General features: G+C 39.4%; 1 protein-coding gene across 23 annotated transcripts in view; it reads right to left on the reverse strand.

The window, feature by feature from the left end:
* TRIM2 (tripartite motif containing 2) overlaps nucleotides 1–14569 on the reverse strand; it is a 119241-nt gene that overhangs the window by 68261 nt on the left and 36411 nt on the right. Inside the window, exons 1-2 of one of the 23 annotated variants that reach the window (XM_086891335.1) lie at nucleotides 2419–3070; nucleotides 2013–2130 (exon numbers count right to left, since the gene is read on the reverse strand). The exons of 19 other annotated variants lie outside the window; for them this stretch is intronic. The gene's annotated coding sequence lies outside the window, so the exon portion shown is untranslated. Of the gene's footprint in view, nucleotides 1–2012; nucleotides 2178–2418; nucleotides 3071–14569 lie in introns of those variants that run through there. 3 more of the 23 variants (XM_086891347.1, XM_023924824.2, XM_023924837.2) reach the window with 3 other exon arrangements.

Here is a 14569-nt window from a genome sequence, read left to right on the forward strand (position 1 = left end):
GAGTATTAGTAAATAACTTTGTTTTCACAAACTGCCTACCAGCTCAGAATCAAAAAAGTGCAATTATAGCTTATTCAGTTCAGAGCACTTCTTTTATGAAGGATGTTGATTCAGCGCCTTGTTTTAGCAAGCCCTGTAAATACATCTTCAAAATTATCTCTCTGGGAGGGAAAAAAAAAATCAATTTTAATTTTCTGCCTGTTTACCCTGATGCAAATCAAACAGGCACAGTCTGTCCCTTCAGAGCCAGCCATGTTGTGCTGAGCTCGTGATGTGCAAGGGATTTTTTTCTTTAGTCAAGAGACAGACAATGTGTTGAGCATATTGATTACTCCTAACTATCTACTGTGAGGGCAACAGCAACAATTCCTAGGTGTATGGTGTATCTCATGGCTTTCATTTAAGTACTGAGATCCTGCTTTCTTATTTCACAGACAAAAACCATCTTTACTAATCAAGGCTTAGTATCTATCTGCTGCTTAGTGCAACTGACTGAAACACTCTGGCTTGTATTCACAGCCTGGCACAGAAGCAGCTTATTGCAGTAATTAGCTTTAATTCATACACTACCACACATGCACTGCACTGCTGCAGAGAAAGCTCAGACTCAGAGCTGAACAACCATCAGCATCAAGACCTACTTAAAATGTACTAAGTACAACAGCTGCCTGTAATTTGATTGGTGTTATTAGAAAGTTTCTGTCTAGCTGTCTGTTAGCCACTGCTTTCAAAATATAATATTGCTTGACTGGCCCTCTACAATCCACAACTCACTGAATGATGCAGTCAACATCCCATAGGTAAGTAGGATTGTTGAGCCAAAAGTTTACAGGCTGCAACCAGGGCTGTCTGTAGAAGCCATGCACAGCCCTTAAACACAAGCAGCACAGCAGAGACAAAGGCACAACCCCCAGAGTATTCCCCTATTGCGTACATCCACAGGGAGCAAGCAAAAGAAGCTGAAAGGAACATGGCATCAGACCTTGCTTTGGATTTGCTTTTAATTTTTTTTTGGCATGAGTCAAGGCTAATGAAGATCTGATTGCAACTTACTTCCCTGTGATTTTAAATAGAGGAATAATGAACACACTTATTTACAGTGACAGCCATCTTTCGCCCCCTCAGGTATCTTGGACTCACAGCCTGAGCCTCAGTTACCACATGAAATCTACACCCAGACCTGCCCAAACTTGAGCAGCAGACTAGTTCTGAGATTCTGCATGGTGGCCAGCTCTGACAGTGACATTAGGACTTTCTTTACTGATGTAAATGGTAAAAGAGAAAGTCGAAAAAGTCCATCAGTATATGCAGTGCAGGTGTAAGTTGAATAATACTATCCAAACAGTCAATATTTGTTTTCAAATTCTGAAAATTAGAAAGGGCATACTAAAGATACAAGAAGTCATGCTCATGCCATCTCTACAGTCTTTTGCTCTGTGGAGCTGTGAATAGTTCCTAATAACAATTCCCAGTCAACAAAGAGGACTGAAATCTCTGACCACGACTTTTTACTGCTAGGTATCTATCTTCAAACATTACAGCACCTACCAGCATTTGGGGAGCATTCATTTTATACCATCTCATTTCCAGCCATTTCACACTTTTCCAAACCACACTACTCATGACCTTGCAAAAATTGCTGCTGTTTAAAATGAGACTGGATAATCAAATACTGTAAAATGCATCTAAAAAAAAGACTAGATGCAGATTAAATGAAGAGTATGTATGTATGTATGTATGTATGTATATATATATAAACCCCAACTTAATAAGTTTAAATGGATTGTGTCCTTATTAACTTCTTCCCTTTGCTTTCCAGGAAGGTCTCATTTGACATTGAAATCGTGCGATCCTTGCAGCCATGGCACAGCATACAAAGTAGCTGCTCTTTTTACTTCAGACAGAGGAAAATGCTTTAATACTGCCTCTGTGAATGACAGCACCTACCTGCCTTGCTAAAACATGCTCTCAGTCTTAGGAGAAAAGCCACAACAAGACAGAAGGCTACTTACTAGTGTTCCATAGAGTCCAGGCGGGAGAATGAGAGGCTGAAATCCCCCGTGCCTCTGATGAGAAGATTTAGCTCCCTGCAGCATTCAGACAGTTGGTCCCATTTCGGCCATCGGGCGGCTGAGTTAAAGGGTGGCCGTGCACAAACATAAACAGCTTGTCAGCACAAGCCAAAGAGGCGGGCCTGCCCTGCCAGCCACAATGCGAGCCAATGATTAGCTCCTTCTTCGCATTCTGGGTGTTCAAGATATTGTGTTTCATTCTTAGGCAGGGGAACAAGAGGGACTGATTGGGAAGGGCTCGGGCTTGACGGTTTACTACTAGGCATTAAGGTGGAAGGAAAAACAAAAATCAATAGATCATTTCAGGAAAAGCACGTATTTGCTGTGTATTCACACAAACACTTACAGGGAGCCTGCAGGCATCTCCAATGCACTGTTTCTTTTAGGTCAGTCGAACATACAAGCAAACAAAAGACCTCTAAATTAAGTTTAGTTCATATTCACTTTAGAGAAATTTCACTTGCCAAGTCTCTAATTTTAATTCTCTCCATCCTTTTTCTTATTCTCATCCTTCCTAACATGCTTTATCTGCTTTATTTGCTGACAGTGGCATTTTTCACTTCTCTGTCCCAAATGTCTTACCCTGACCTTCTTGACCTGACCCCTCAACCTTTATTGATCCTCCTATGATTGCTTCTCTTCGCCTTCATCTTAAACTGCTTGCTCTTTGGGTCCCGATCTCCTGGAAAGAGCAGAGTCACAATAGAGGCACCTTAGAGTAAGGTTCTGTGAGACAACCAAGTTGGATATAGCAAGTTACTGCTGTCAAACGTGGAGGTGTTAAAGTCTCCCTTCTCTTCAGCACCACGCTGAGCTCTCCTTGTCTGTCCCCCCACCATTCAAGGAAAGGTAATGCAGCACAGAAGCAAATGCTTCTCCGTCAGTTTACTGATCTTAACACAGACACAAAAGAGTTATTGCATGGAGTGAATACTCCCTGAAATATAAGCTCCTTCTGATCTTGCCTCAGTCATCTATGTTCCCACCTGTCTGCCCAAGTTCCTCTCTCCTTTGTTGTTTGAATTGAATTGTTCCTAGTTAATTGAATACTCTGCTTACAGCTGCTGATCTCATTTCATCCCAGCTCTGTCCTACTTTCTTATGCCTCTAGTTTGGCTGTGAGGCCTGTCTGCCACCAAAATCTGTCTCATCAAGTGTTTTATAATAACTCCCTGCATAAATATCATGCTTTGTGCTTCAAGCCTCAGGCTCTTTGAGCTCTTTTTTGCTTTGGAAATAACTAAATTTCTCCTTAAAAACCATGCCATCTTTCTGGATTTCACTGTTTTTTCTCTGACCTTTCTGATTAATTCTCTCAGCATCTACTCCTCCCTCTCTTGCACTCCCAAAGGCACCCTACTTCTTGTTATATTCTACCCAGCTTTTACTATTTGCTTGTGTGGGATCCTGTACCATTTTATGTCAGTGATTTACAAGCATCCATTTGTGTTTTTCAGCTTTCTGCTTTTCTCCAGTCCTATATTTCACCCTGTGTTTTAGGCATATTGTATTAAATGCTCTGACAGCTCCTAATTTTAAGATCGTTTTCTGGGGTCAAATTAAAGCAATCCAATCACATTACATTCCCCGTAGTCTTGGCACAAGTCGTTTCTCTCCCCTCTGCTCTGATAAAGGAGCTGAACTCCGTGCAGAAGCAGATGCTGGAGTTGGCACCTCGTTCAGGCGTACCGCAGCTCTCCGGCTTGTGCTGACAGGCTGCTCGAGAGTTCTGGCACAAAGCGCTGCACCGCAATGTGCTCCCTTCACGTTTGCAAGTTTTTCTTCACAGTGAGACGTACTAGGCACGTTCTTCAATGACATCTCAGATTCTGATGCAATTGCACAGCTCCATCAGCTGACACCCAGGTACATAACATACACTGCCTTTACTTTTGCCCAGATTTCTTACTCAGTCTGTGCTACTCACACCAAAACCAGTATTTTAGCAGAGCTCTCTTCTAGTATTTTTAATATGTAAATCTCTGCCAAGGTCCACTGTGTGATCACAGTATATGATTACTTTAATTATTTTGATTACTGAGCCTGGACCTTATTTCCAATGCACCTGCATTGTTTACTACAAAAAATTCAGGAGGTAATCTTTTGTTGCATACCACAGCCACATTGCATGCACCTCCATGAAAGCCATGCTTCCATATCCTGAGCTTCAAGGCCTTTTCAGAGTTTCTCCTTTCTTACTGATTCACTCCCACAGCTCTCTTCATCACAAGGCCTGGCTTTTCAGCTTTCTCTCTTCCTCACAAAGCTCTCTTTTCTTACCTTGTATTCTATGCAGAGAATGCCCTGCTTCATCAAATCAAATTACCTATTTTTCTTTCTTTTCTAAGCTACATGCCACAAAATATAGAAAATACGTATCAGAATGAGAGTAGGAAAAGCAGTGAATAGGCGAAAAGTCACAACAGAAAAAGAGATGTTTCATCAATGTATATAAAATATATGTGCTACAAATCTTCTGCCATCAACTATATATTGCATGTTATGCACCTTACACTGTTAGATTTTTTTATGGAACAGGATAGGCATGGAAAGTCCTTGATGGATATGGATCAAGTGCCTAAACACTGTACATGAGATTGTGAAAAGATTGCTATGAAAAGACTGTTTGTAGATGCACAAGAGAAAGCAAGCTAGCTATTGCATCTCTGATTCCCATGGAAATTTATTTAAGATGCTAATTCAGTGTAGCCACAAATAAAGAAACAAAAGAGACAGCAAGAATGAGCTGATTTAGTAGACTTTGTTGAAAAGGCGCACTTCAGACAAAGTCACCCTGGGTACAACTCCTGTGACTTCAATCACAGCATTATGCCAAGGATGAAGCTTCCTCTTTGTCCTTAAGCCTTGTACGACGCAGGAAAATTGTTACCAGCACTGCCAACTATACCAACCCAGGCACCAGCTAAGTGTGATGGCCAAACTAATCTAAAAATTTACTTTTATCAAAAAGGTTGTCATCCCTCTCTTTACCACCATTCCCAGCTGCACAGGCCTGCTGCTCTCTCACAGGTGTTGCAGGAACAGTGTGCAAGCTCACAGACCAAATTTGTCTTGCTGGATATGTCTTTCAGACAGGTTAATGATCTGACACAATATCCCTGCCATGTTAAGCACCCAAAGCACTAGTGGAGGGAAACAGTAAGCACATGTGGCTGAAGATAGAGAGGGAAAAAGGTGGAGACCAGAATCACCTTGTTTTTTCATGTGCAAAATGTGGCTGTCATCCGCCAAGAAGCTACCATCTATTATGGGGTGAAACTTAAAACCATGATCCCCAAACCCATGCCATTCTTAAACACAAGATTCCAAAAGCTGATGAGTCCCTTACAGCTCAGCATATTCTATGATCCTGTAATATGATTCAGCAGAACTTTTCCCACTCCCTCAGCTGCAGGCTCCATGGGTGACATTTTGACTCTGTCCCTTTCATATTACCATACATGCATCTGGCTTCTACTATTTATTATTTGCTTTCCAAAACTGTTTTTTTTTTACCATTTTGTGGCCTCAGCCCACCCTCACTCTGCCCTTTCTTCTCAAAACAAGCTCAACTGGATGCTATTTTGCCTGTTCTTTGTATCTCCCTTTGGGGCCAACAAGGAACCTCAGGTCCCCTGAGGCTCAGGCTGACCAGTTTGTATCTACATTCCTGCTGGGAGGAGACCGCCCTGGTTCTCTGGTACAAGCCACAGATGCTGCAGAATGGAGCAGAGTGAGATTTTTGTCATGTTTTACTGGCCTGCTTTCAGTTATAAAGGGGGTTACAAGTTATTCCCAGAAAACACACAAGCTCAATCAATGGAAGATTTCAGACAGTGACAAAAGTGAAACTGTGTAGCTGAAATATCTAATTTTCCTGTTAAAAAGGAAAACAAATGGCAGAAATGGGAAGGGGGAGAGATCATGTGCAGATGCACCACTCTAACATATGAAACTGCAATCAGTGGGAACTTGGGCTTAGTCCCAGCTCAGACCATGTGCATTTTGAACTTTGAGCTCTTGGACCACTTCCTAATTAGAGAGCAAGCGACACACTGTGGAACTATTTAACCCTTTGGTGATGCCTGCTGAGGTGTAGCAAATGCCAGGAGAGACTCTGGGGAGGTGTCTAACCCCTGGAGGCCACACAGACTATAGACCTGTCCCTATGCTCCAAATGGCTTAAGTGAAACAACAGCTGTCAGCACCTCTTTTCATGGCTCCCTACACAAAAAGGTCAGGCTTACAACTACTTCTTCCTGTGCTGCTGAATGATAGCTGGAATCTCTTCCTACTGTGCCAGCTTTCCATCCAGAATTTGCCTGTCTTCAAGACAGAAGAGTTCCTTCAAACTCATCAGTAATGCTACACCAAGGATCAGATCAAACAGATACCCACCGCAACTTAATAGTGTAAATAACACCACACTGAACCAAGAGACCTGCTTCTCTGCTTCACAGGAGTGGAAAAGCATCAGAGTGTTATCAAATTGTAACTGTAACTAAAAATATAATTATGGCATTAGGAGCTGTGTGGAAAGAAACAAGGGTTATACAGCTGATGTACATCAACAGCCTTCATGACAATCACTGGTTAGATCTGCACTAGTGATTTCATTTTTTATATCCCTTTGTAAAGTGGTAATATTATGTCTTACCTATTTCACAGAAGTTCTGTGTGGATACATTCATAGTTCTTTGAAGCTCTCACTGAAGACGTTTCAGACATACAAACTTTTTATTTTCACTATTGACTTTAAGAAGTGTATCCTTTGAAAGCAAATAAATAGGATAACTACTTTGGCAAGATGTGGTTTTTTTTCATTTCCTGCCTCCTCAAAGGTCACTCATTCCAAACACAACATAGATACACTAATAAAAGGAGATACACCTCCAAAAACATATGCTCTGTTGGTAAAGATTAACTTTGGCACTGTAGAGCCCAGTAAACCTACAAGTTTAAAGTCAATCTAAGCAAGTTTTCTCCCTAGGTTCTTTGTGTCCCATTTCCTGGTGAGAGATGTTTCACAGTCCGCAATTGCCACAGAGTTCATAGAAGGCCTTTCAAGTACAAACTACTCTTTTCACATGCCCTTCATTCCCCATTCAGTTGTGTTCTACCTTATTTGCAGACCAATGGTCTCAGTTCTCTTCTCATCTGGAATTTGATAGTCAGAGTTTTTAAGCCTTAAGGTTTTTCTAGATGGAACTATGACAGCAAGGTAGTAAGAAGTATCAAAGCTACCACCCCTGAAATATCTGTCTAATCTATGTGCCGTTAAAGCAAGAGAAAACTCAATCAAGAAGAAAAGCAAATTAGCCTGTCTTGGGCACCATGCTGTCCTAACTGGCTTCCATATCCAGGCTTGCTATGAGCTTCCTTAAGCCTTGCTATACTACACTACAGGCATTTCTCAGTTCAATTCTGTGAGTTAATCTAGACACAACATTTAAATTCTACTGTTGTTGTCGGTTGATTCATGCACTTCTAGAAGGATTTTACAAATAGTACTGAAGCACTTATCTATATTAGGTTTAGAGTCCAAAAAATTGTTTCAGAAGGACAAATGCTTTGGCTTTGGAGCGGACCTACATTCAGAGTGCTGACAAAGAGAGCCAAAAAAGAGCCACAGACCCAGCAGCACACACAACCATCGTAATTTCAAATTACATTACTTGTCTCCAAGGAATGCTTTCCTATATAATAATGTAAACATTTCCAGTGGTATCTTTGGAACTGAGAAATTCCTTATTAGGTATGGCCTTTGCAATATGTGCTTTGTCACAAGGAAAAAGATATCGCCTCTCCAGTTTCTCTCACTTTTCTGTGGGCTGTGTTCTTGCTCACTCAGAACAACTCAAGGGAAATATCCAAAAGAACTCTTTTGTGCAGACATTGCTGTTATACAACAATCAGACAGCATTAATTAGAAGACTGCCTTCAAGATAGCTGTGGTTCCTGCTCCCATAAGAAACCCTATTCATCATGAACTCAGCAGTAAATATTCCACTTGTTTCCTTGGCACACAACCAAATTCCTGCATCCACTAGAGCAAAGGATGCTCAGAGACCAAGAGGGATTTGCCCATCACAGGAAAAATGCTCAGATTAGCGATGCAGTGACCTTGGTTCAAAGGAAGCACTTTAATGCATGCCTTTCTGTCAAGCATATGAGAACTCCTGCTGATTTCACTGTCACATCAATGAGGTCAGCCATGGATTTATCCAGGAACTAAAAGGAATTAACTCCCTTCATACATACACACCCCTGAATAATGGCCAGAGTGGTCTGTGCCCAATGGTGCAGATGTGACTTGTCCCTCCCCTCTCTCAGTGTGGATCAGGAGTTTACCTCTCCTTGAATAAGATTATTGATGCATTTTATGCCTTCTTGCAGAATAGGAGTGAGTGGGATACCAAAAAAATGCTATACCCAACTTACGTCTACATCCCCTTTCTACCCAGCAAGTCTAGACAAAGTGTGCCAGTTACCATGTGGAAACACCTAAATAATTAAACTGCTTGAAACTGCTGAGGCACAACAAAGGTCAGAATCATTCATTTGGACAAAGAAATCAAAAGAGATGGTGGTGTGTCCTGTATAAGCCTGCATGCAAACACAACAGTCCAAATTTTTGGTATACTCATATAACAGGTTAGTAAGAGGAATTTGAATGAATTCCAGGTGCTCTCAAGTTAAGTTCCTTGTGACTACCTATCCCCCCCAAAAAACAGGGACATGTTAGTAGTCAAGCAAAGCTCTGCTATATGGTATATATAAATATATAAAGATATTCTGAGCAGCAGGAGAGGAAAAGAAGACTGTAACATTAAAGATATTACAAACCTCAGCCATGCAGAAGAACTCAAAATATTAAAGTCCTCTTGATCCAAGTAGCAAAAAGGCTAAACCTGTCATGTAATCCAAACCAAACCACATCTATGTCTGTATTAATTATGCCATGCCATTTTACAGCAGCCTAAGGAAGCAGAACTGGGAGTCAAAATAATCCTAGGATAACTCTTCAGTCAATCACACATATAAGAACCTGGGTAAGAACGGCAAATAGACAACATGAGCAGACTGAGCATACAAAGGTTCTAATTAAAGGCAGAAACAACAACAAAGGAATCCGTAGACAAATGGCTCACTTCAGAGTGGCAGGACCTACCACATAATTTCTGTATGGTCTACAAAATTCAAGCAAACCTACAAAACTAATGCATACTGAAAGTTCTGGTCAATATCTGCTCACTAATTTGAAAAGAAATAGAATCAATGGGATGCCAAAACTCTTCAGAAATACATACTTTCTTGTGAGTTCTACACATATTAAAAACAAGTTCTCCATAAGAAAGTATTTATATGAGATTGTATGTTTATATAGCAAATTATAAATTACAGGGTGAAATCTATACAAGAACGTACTTGTAATTAGTATGAAAGTATAAAGGACATATCATCTAATTATATATTCAATGTGAGCATAAAATCAACCAAAATAGAATTTTTTTTAATTGAGAACAAAAAATTCTAGATACGTTTCTTGCAAATGTTAACTGGGGAGAAGAAACTTAAAGTCTTTTGAAATATTACTTAGCCAGCAGAGAAGCTTGGAGATATTGTATATTGTAGCTCAAGCGAATAAATAAAACTATATATGCAAAAGCAATGCCAGTGCTACACAAATTAGTAAGGGTTTCCTGAAGATATGTAGCATGAAAGAAAATTATAAACTCTATAACCTGCATCCAGGATCACTATGGTATTTTTATAGTAATATGGAATCAGTTCCATATGAGTCTGGAGGTTTTTTTTCATATTTAACAGAGCTTTTTATGAAAAAAAGCACCACTTCTTCCAGCACTCATTCTTCTTATTGCTATACTCTGCCTCATTCCTTAAGCAAGGATCCCCTGATTCTGTTAAAACAGCCAGAGCTGCCCAACTGCAACCCAGTGCTCTGCCAGGGCCTTTGTGCTGACCCAGGCGACAACATGGATTAAATTATAGCTCACACATTGTGATTCGATTTTGCATGCAAGGAATAAAATTTGTGTGTACCAGTACCCAGGGTCTGGATGAACAGCAGTCCTTGAAACTTGGTGTGCATTCACTTGTGCTTTTTTGCATGCTTGTCAAGGTCAGCAATGTGGCACATTTTAAAGAGGCTTCTTGCATTGAAAGGATTGTTGTTTGCTCTTGGTTCCTTTCTGACTCAAGCTCAAGCTGAGAGAGACCTCACAGAAGGAGGCAATGATTATTGCAACGTAATTGCTAAAATTCAGCAATTGCTCAGACAGTTATTGCAGTTAATTTAAAGCTGTATTTCTTGGTCATTTTAAGGTCAGGTGAAAGACAGCAAAAACTACAAGCCAGCCAGAAAGGAAACTTTTCTTCAATTCATCCCACTGGCATCCATAGATATGATACCGAAAACCAAACAAATGCAAACCCCTTGATATTCCAGAGGATTCAAGAGCAGTGGGGTTCACAATACAGAATAACAGGACACATGTGTTTTGAAAGTAAATATTCTACAGAGTCAAAAATCTGTTTAACTTGTGAATGAGGGAAAAAGTTAAACTTTCTCAGTAGCATTTCAAAAAATGAAACTGAAAAAGGTCCATTCTTTTTCCTTTCACTTCCTTTCTCATCGACAGTAATTTCAGACTCTACAGCAAGTTCCACTGTCACTTTTTAGAAGGGGAAGAACCCACAGAGATATTTAATACCAACCTCAACAGAATAAATTACCATTAGGGGTGTTTTTCTAAGAAATCTTGTTACAGCTATACTTAGGAACCTCCCTGCTCCACAGAGGTACTGAATGCCATGATGTTTGCCCAAAGCAGAATTTTGTTGTCAATTGTGCATTTTAATACTATAATCTATAAGCATGGTAATTTTATATTTCTCCATTAAGTGACCCTATTTCAGCTGTTAAGAGATTGACAGCCTTTGCTGGTTAGCATGAAATTTTTCATGCTAGATGCTTGCCCCATTAAAAAAAAAAACAACTCAGCCAAAATAATAGAGTTGTTTCTGGGAAGAGGATTATGAAAAATCAGATTGCTTTGCATAACAAAAATTCAGGTGTCCTTATTTGAGAGCTATGAAAATCCTCAGCTTTTCAGTAGGAGCCTGGATACTAAACAATAGGGAGAGGTTTTCATCCAGACAATGACTTTTTTAACATCACATGAATATGTACATTAACCTCACTGTGACCCAATATATACTCGCTCGGGAGATGATTTTTTTTTTTTTTGTGATGTAGGCAGCCTGGTTTTTGTCCTTTCCTAGTGTTTGTGTAGCATCCTTTAAATACAAGCCTTGCAACAGAGGAAGATATTAAACCACACACATCCTATCCAATCCAAGATGAAATCCATCCATCAATGATGGATTATAGATTCAATGAAAGATGATAGATTAAATTCACAAGGCACTGAAGGAAACTCTGGTATGAGGATAAGTATTCCCATGGGCAGCTCTCTCTGAAGACATACTGTTTTACAAAAACTCCCCAGTATGACTTATTCCTGGTTTTATTACATGCTGTACTATTTCCTCTCTGATCCTTCCTAATTACATCTATGTTAGCCAGCTCAAGACCTCACTGTGCTCAAGGAGCATGCTTTGCAGGTGAGCAATATTGGAAGGTCTTGGTCCAGATAAAGCCAGTGGAATCTATTCAGTGAATGATGTCAAGTGAACAGAACAAAGAGACTGCCCTGTCACTGTATTCCTCCAAGCTGGCTCTTAGTGGGATCATATTTTGGCTATTGCAAATAAAATGGCCAGCAATTGTTAGCAGCAACAATTTAGCCATTCATTGTGCCTTTTGGAGAATGATGGATGGAGTTTCTTGTACCATCCTCACCCCAGCTGCACTCTTTGTCAATTCCTCCTTCACGGAAGTTGTGCGATTTGAGCATCTGTTCTGAATCAGTAGATAAACAAAGTGCTGTGGACTATAGAATGTACACATATCCACTGACAAATAGTCCTGTGAAGAGACAGCGACCCACTGACCTAGAGAATTGCACTGCCAGTGTGATAGGCAGCCCTATACCTACTTTTAATTCCCATACCTGATAAAAGTGATCAGTAGTCATTCTATTAACACCTTTACTTAGATGGTTCACCAGAAGCACAGATGACAGACATAGTGATGTTGTACCACTTGTTGCTCTGACAACACTCAAACTCTCCTCAGTGACAAACAGAGGGAAAGAATATTTACAGGAAAATGCTTTCCAGATGATAGGGTGAGAGTAGTGTGGGGTCTCTGATGCTCAAGGATCTAAGCTATTTTTTCCCAGCTCCATAAATCATAACATCAGCTCTGGTTTCTCCTAGGGTTAGCTGGCTGACGATCAAGGAACATTAAAAAGAAAAAAACTCTTTCTGTTCTCCATAGCAGTTGCACTCAGATGTGTCTATCTGCCTTCACATCTTCAATAATAAAGCAAAGAAAAACCTTTCAGAAAACATTTTAAGGACAGAACCATTTTTAAAAAGCATTACCATAAGCCAATGGTGAGGTCTTTTGTTGCCCCAAAAGGACAAACTCATACTTCTCAAGAAATAGAAGTGTTTTACATGGTGGTCCGCCCCCTACCTATACTACTCTCTGACGCTGAACAAGCTATGAACATTTATGGAAAAGAGGGAATAAACTGCAATTATTACTTCAGTGCATGAACAATCAAGGTCAGAACCAAAGCATATAATCACGTCTCCTGATAATTACAGTGAAAATAATGACTTATTTTCTCATCAATAATTATTGATTCCTAGAAGACCTCAGATGCCATAGCATGTTATTCATTATAAGCATTATACAATGGCATCTGTGCTGCAATCGTCACTATGTTAACTGTTAACATGTTTTTAAAAACAAAAGAAAAGCTGAACATATTCTCCATTTCTCATTTTAAAGCATACATTAATAATTTTATAGATAAAAAGAGTACTTTGGCCATTCCACCTAGTAGTGACCTTGATAGTTGGAAGCCCATTTGTGGTAAAATTTTGCCATGGGAATATGCAATATGAGTTGCATTCACTTTTAGGATGGCTATGTCTTGGCCCAAGGTTAGTAAGTATATTGTCCTGGGAACTCCAAACGTATTAAAGTATTTTGGGTATTAGTTATCTAATTCCTGAATCAATTTTCAGTCTCATTGCTTTACTTTTACATAATAATTACCCTGACTTTTACAGAGCAATTATTACTAACTAATTTAAAATCTGAGGGCCACACATACTGTAACAAAGTTATGGCAGCCTGTGGATTTCAGGTATGTCTGTAGGACAACACTTAGAATGTCTCTTTCAAAAACCTAGCCATGACATCCAGAAGGATCTGCTTTGCATTCTGCTGAAATAACTTTGTTTCAGTCAACCTATTTCCAAATAGGAACAAAAGCTGGTTCATTATTAGGTATTCAACAGAGGTGGCCTAATATCAGTCTGCAAACTCTGATTTCTTAAAAAGGGCCCTTGTGTGAGATAATTCCCACTAAATTGAAGAGTGGGGGGGAAAGAGAATAGAAAAGGTATTAACTTTTTTTTTGACTGCTCCTCTAGATTGGTAAAGAAGACTCAAAAGTACTGAAGCCTTTAAATTAAAACAAACCATGTTTCTAAAAGACAAACAAGCTGTAGTGATTTGGTTATTTCTGATTTACTCTCTTTAAAATTAGGTCATTATATTTAGGAATGCTTTGAAATAATGATGGGACAGGATTTCTGAGTGTTCTTAACAGTAATCCATACCATTCCTGGGGATAAACTGTTTTGTCTTTGACCTTCTAGCTTATCCCTTTGGGAATTACATTATTGTCTCATAATAAAAGAGGCACCCATCTTAATATTCCTGACCTAATGAGTTCTGTAAAATCCTTTCAAAGTACTAGCTAACCAGATTGATATACTACTGTTTTATCCATCCAGATCAAGCTGGATTTATGATTAATTGCATGCTTGCAAATAATCTTTCATACTTTTATTCATCATTCCCTGTATGAAAAGAAACCATGTCTGTTGAGGAGTACAACTGCCCTTCATGTTTGTTAGCTCGCATTTGTGTAGACCCTTTCAACAGCTTTATGGAAGGGACAACAGTGACACTGTCAGAATAAATTTAAATTTCATTTTTAATATGTCACTAAAGTGATACAAGTTGAAGTGTCAATGCAGAAAGCAACATCATAAATAAATAGTTTTAAAGTTAAATTTAAAAATCCTAGGAAATTCAAGGTACAATATCTTTTCAACTGTGATTTGGCTCTCTGGGATCCTTCAGATTTTTTATTCCTGTATATACAACTAGGTTTATCACCTCAAAATAAAAATGACTCTTAGAAATCATAGTAGTTTGTGTGATATACATTTCCAGAAAGAATAAATATGTCTATTGGTTCAGATATGTTGATTACATTGCGTTGTTAAATTATAGCTTGTATTCACACACTGCAGCCTTGCTT

This window comes from Cyanistes caeruleus, chromosome 5 (assembly GCF_971803275.1).
Source record: "Cyanistes caeruleus chromosome 5, bCyaCae1.hap1.1, whole genome shotgun sequence".
NCBI classification, from domain to species: Eukaryota; Metazoa; Chordata; class Aves; order Passeriformes; family Paridae; genus Cyanistes; species Cyanistes caeruleus.